Here is a 6,000-nt window from a genome sequence, read left to right as displayed (position 1 = left end):
AAAAAATGGGGTGCATTTAACATGGGAGCCCAGATAATACATAAGTACCCATAAATGTGCTGATGGTGTGACACTCAGGTGTCACAGGTTGGGTTATATAGCATAAATGTGCTGATGGTGTGACGCTCCGGTGTCACAAGATGGGTTATATAGCATAAATGTGCAGATGGTGTGACACTCAGGTGTCACAAGATGGTTATATAGCATAAATGTGCCGATGGTGTGACGCTCCGATGTCACAAGACGGTTATATAGCATAAATGTGCCGATGGTGTGACGCTCGGGTGTCGCAAGGTGGATTATATACTGTAGCAATAACGTGTTGATGGTTTGAAGATCAGGTGTCACCATTTTGACCTTTTAAATTAAAATATGCCCTCGCGAATGAAAAATGTCCCCTCTCGATTGAAAAATGTGCCCTCGCGATTGAAAAATGTGCCCTTCCCGTGATCAGCACCCTGCCCTAAAAAAATTCTAGAGTGAACACTAGGTAGGCTACTATAGTTGGAAGCAGTACATCTGTCAGAACAGATTTAGGTCTACAGTCATTAGGTCGACCCCGGAAGGTCGACTGTCCCCAAGGTCGACTGTCCCCAAGGTCGACAGGGTTAAAGATCGACATGGCTCAAGGTCGACATGGGCCAAGGTCGACATAGTTTTAGGTCGACAGTCATTAGGTCGACATGAGTTTTTCACTGTTTTTTTACCCGAATGTCGACACAGTTGGAGTCGAACCGCAGCCCCTCGCATCGCTCGCTTCGCTCGTGATGCTTCGGGCACGGTGCCTTGCTGCGCTCGGCACACTATTTTTTTCTCCCACCACGCCCTAGTGGATGGTAGGGCATGAAATAATGCCTGTCGGCACATGTCGGCTCAAATAACAGTGAAAAACTCATGTCGACCTAATGACTGTCGACCTAAAACCATGTCGACCTTGAGCCATGTCGACCTTAAGTCATGTCGACCTTGAGCCATGTCGACCTTTAACCCTGTCGACCTTGGGGACAGTCGACCTTCCGGGGTCCACCTAATGACTGTCGACCTAAGTCTGGTCTGACAGATGACCGTTTCCCCTATAGTTACACACAATTTGTCAGTAAAACGTTATATACTGTACAGGGTAGGCGTGTATAGTTACACAATGTGTCAGTAAGCCAGTGATATACAGGGTAGGTAGATGTTACACTGACGGTCAGAGAGCAGTGATTCACTCCTAACATTCCGCTTATAAATCGTTAATGGTATCATTCAGTGTTTAAGACCTAGATCGTTCGCCCACCAGGTGAAGCGATATCTTTATCAATATCTCATTTGCTAACAATATTGCATAGAGGTGATTCAGTATATCCAATCAGCCTTCTGCAGCTATCTATCCTATGGCTTACAGGTAACTCCACTATTGAGCCCTTCTGTCTAGGCCACTTACAGTAACCTATCACTGTTACCATAACAACACAGGTGTTCCGCCAATGCGCATTTCACTTTCATGACTTTATCAGGGTCGCACATGACCAGTAGTGGTGCCCGAACAGACCCCCACAGAGGCTGAAGCAGCACTGACAGACCCCTACCCAAACTTTAGTATGGTACTTGGCAAGACCTGATACACTTGACAGCATTAAGACATGTTATATTGGTATAAAAAACCCTGCCCCAATCTGCAAAGCGCCTCCCACTTTGGTAATATATTTGCCCCTTTCAGGGTTGTAAATTGAGCCAGGTAGGAGATATGCTATTCTGCCCTAGCTTATACATACACATAGGCTAAATGTGGCCATACACACGCAGATTTATCTTCAGATCTGGCTGCTTGAAACAAAAAAATGGTTATGGATGAAAGCAAATGACAGTTGACCATTTGCTTGGAAATGTTGGAAAACAGACAAACTGTCACTCATCCATAACCATGTTTTTGTTCCAACCAGCCAGATCTGAAGATAACACTTACTAGTGTATGGGCACCACTTTATTTGTATACATATATTTGCCTGTATGGCTGCTGCTAATACCTGTGTGATGACATCACAATGGCCCTGTGATGACATAACAGTGATTCTATGATGTCACAATGCCTGGTGAGCCAGGACGGAACACTAGGAGTCATTCTGTTGCCTGGTCCCGACTTGTGCAGTCAGAGCTTTTGAACGTGTCTGATTATTCAGCATTTTCAGTTCATATATTGTGTTTGGAGAGGAGCAAGGAGAGAGAGGAGAGAGAGGAGGAGATAAACGGGAGCAGCCCTGCGCTGCGTCCCGTTCTATAGTGGCAAGGTAAGTGCGCTCTTATTTCTATTCATACTTTTTTGTTTGAGCAATTGGGGTTCTTCATGGATTTCTTAAGGGGCGAGGCTCACCTGAAAGTGGGCGTGTCATAGCAAAGAAGGCGGTAATGTCCCAATTTAGTGGGTGTTTCAGGGGGTCTTTGCCCAAACCTGAGGGGTTATTTATTATTTATATCACTGCCGGTTCCCAATGACCCCCAACATTTTTGGCGTTCAATATGAGCTAAAATGGTTATTCGATTCCAGTGGGTTCGTGTCCCCCCCCCCCCCCCCCCACACACACACACACACACACACACACAAACAAACACTTTTTTATTTTGGTTTAAACCCTTTCTTTTTGTTGGTGGTTAAATAATCACAATTTGCATGTGACAATGGGCACCGATATTATGCTCACATTTCACTGCAAATGAGGTTGCTGATAAATGGGCTTTAAATAATAAAGCCCTTTATTTCCCCCATTACTCCATTATGGTATTGTATTCGCTGATACCTGCATATCTGTGGTCAGTTGTGTAACACATATTTATACTGATCCTACTAGCGGAGCATTGTAATTCCGGATTATAATCGTATGAATATAAAATGAATTGTGACAGGAGATCGGGGACCATATTCACTTTTTGCTTTTCATGGCGCCCAGAGAGGTCGCGTATAGTAGCGTAAAGGGCTTTCTTGGCTGCCTATTTCCGCTGCCTATCAAGCAGGTAAACTCCATCCCGCCAAAGGCACGCCCACCCCGCCACACAAATACCCGCACTATGCTGCAACGCGTACGCTTACACATTCACGCGTAAGCACCTGCATCAAATGATTTTTCCTCTGTTCGTTGTGTTTCCGTCCATTATGACTAGAAGGGATATTTATGTATAGCTTATTTGTTATTTAATATTTCTATTTTATCTTTAATTAAGGTGACGCAGTGAGTCAAACTTGCTACAAGAGGGAAAATGGCCCAATTGCCATCAGAGAGCCAAGCCAAACAAGAACCCCGGGAGAGGCAGATGCCCCCGGCACCGCGGGTAAGACAGGCCCCACCACCTCCCCGCGAGAAAAAGGCACCACCGCCTCCCCGCGAGAGAAAGGCACCACCGCCTCCCCGCGAGAGAAAGGCCCCACCGCCTCCCTGCGAGAGAAAGGCCCCACCGCTTACCCGCGAGAGACAGGCCCCACCGGCACCGAGGGAGAGACAGGCCCCACCGGCACCGAGGGAGAGACAGGCCCCACCGGCACCAAGGGAGAGACAGGCCCCATCGGCACCAAGGGAGAGACAGGCCCCACCGGCACCAAGGGAGAGAAAGGCCCCACCGGCACCAAGGGAGAGACAGGCTTCCTCACCATTGAGGAATTCGCCCCCGTCAATATCCATGGTGTGGCAAGAGCCACCGTCACGATCAACGGAATGGTATACGCCCCCATCACCATCCATGGAGAGGCAAGAGCCCCCGTTCCAATTCACGGAGTGGCATGAGAACCCATTCTCAATGGACTGGTATTCAGAGATCCCGGAAACATCCACGGAGTGGCAAGAGTCTCAGGAAGCATCCACGGAGTGGCAAGAGTCCCAGGAAGCATCCACGGTGTGGCAAGAGTCCCAGGAAGCATCCATGGTGTGGCAAGAGTCCCAGGAAACCTACACGGAGCGGCAAGAGACCCAGGAAACATCTATGGAGTGGCCCCCCGTCACCACCCACAGAGTGGTATACGCCCCCGTCACCATTCACGGAGTGGTATGCACCCCCGCCGCCATCCACGGAGTGGCATGCGCCCCCGTCACCATTTACGGAGTGGCAAGCGTCCCTGTCACTGGAGTGGCATGCACCCCCTACACCATCCAAGGAGTGGTATGCACCCCTGTCACCATCACGGAGTGGCATGCACTCCCAATGTAGAGGCGTCCCACTACATTTCAACTACTGTTAAATATGGAATATTGCACATAACAACCAATCAGACTGTATCTATTATCTCCTATACGATACTAAATAAATGAGTAGTCTAGATAATAGACAAATTATTTATTTAGTATTGTCTAGGAGATACTAGATAGAATCTGATTGGTTGTTATGGGCAATATCCCATCTTCAACAGAATTCCCATCTTATACCCCCATCATGTGTTATTTCCAACAACAATTTGGGTAATAAAATAAGTGGTGAATAATACTGTATCTCTGTGGTTATTTCCTCATTTGGAGCGTCTCCATGCTGGGTGAATGCTTTTTTAAATATGTCTACACACATCTCAGAGGGTTCCTTGGTCTATGAGAAGACCTAGCCATTACCCGATAATTCTGTCTGCACACATCTCAGAGGGCTCCTTGGTCTATGAGAAGGACCTAGCCATTACAAATCATTCTCCTGTCTACACACATCTCAGAGGGTTCCTTGGTCTATGAGGAGACATAGCCATTACCCATGATTCTTCTATCTACATACATCTCTGAGGGTTCCTTGGTTCCTTTCTCCTATCTACAGACATCTCAAAGGGGTTCTTGATCTATGAGGAGACTTAGCCATTACCCCATCATTCTCCTGTCTACACACAACTCAGATGGGTTCCTTGGTCTATGAGGAGATGCAGCCATTACCTCATCATTATTGTGTCTACATACAGGACATCTCAGAGGGTTCCTTGGTCTAGAAGGAGACCCCTTGGTCTAGGGGGAGACCCCATCAATATCCTGTTTACACACATCTCAGAGGGTTCCTTGCTTTGGTCCTTGCAGTATTTAAAACAGCCATTAAAATCCTGTAATTTCAGTAATGTTACAAATGCCTGGGGAGTTCATACAGTAGGTTGCGGCACATTCAAAATGTTTTTGGAAACAAAATGGCCTCTTCACTAAGCGCTGCAGTGAGGCCCCTCGTTCACAGTGACTGATATTTAGCATCTTCCTAACAAGTTTGTGCTAAAATAATACACACAATGCAATATTAGCATTGCTGTCTGTCAAAAAGTGTATTAGTAGGTCGACGATAACTAGGTCAACGGTCATTAGGTCAACCACTATTGGTCGACAGTAAAAAGGTCTACATGCACTATGGTTGACATGGACTAAAGTTTGAGACAAACAAAAGGTCGACATGACTTTTTAAGATTTTTAGTGCCTAGGTCAACAACAGTCGACATAGACCCTCAATTAGTGTACCAAGTACCCTCTTATGGTGCCTCCCTCGCCATACTTTACCATTACCAATTGTAGGCCACGTGGATAATAAATTATAACAAGTTATCCAAGTGAAAAAGGTTGGAAAGAGATAAAAACAGCCAACCCGCTTCTAACTGCCATGTTATGGCCTGTGTTTCAAAAATGTCAGCTAAGAGCTGATTAGTTGGTACCTTAGCTCTCTCCAATCTTTGATAAATATCCTCCTTACAGACACAGCAGGCTTCTTCCGAACACTTCAAGTCCAGCGCTTATTTGGTGCAGACAAGGAAATGGGTAATTATGTCCTGACAATACAGTGTACAGCATACAAAAAGACCGACAAGCCTTGATGAACAGCACACGTGGCACACTTATCTCTCTCCTTATGTACACACCACTGGAGAGTACCACTGGTAGTCAGATGATTATCGATTTTGGCCACACTTTATTTCATACAAACGGAGAAGAGGAGACGCCCAATCCACATGTGGTAGGGAATATGGATTGTACGCTCCACTGGGGCAGGGACTGATGTGAATGTTCAAATATTCTCTGTAAAGTGCAG

Source organism: Crinia signifera, chromosome 5, assembly GCF_055691185.1.
Source record: "Crinia signifera chromosome 5, ASM5569118v1, whole genome shotgun sequence".
Taxonomy (NCBI): domain Eukaryota; kingdom Metazoa; phylum Chordata; class Amphibia; order Anura; family Myobatrachidae; genus Crinia; species Crinia signifera.
This window is presented reverse-complemented; position numbering follows the sequence as displayed.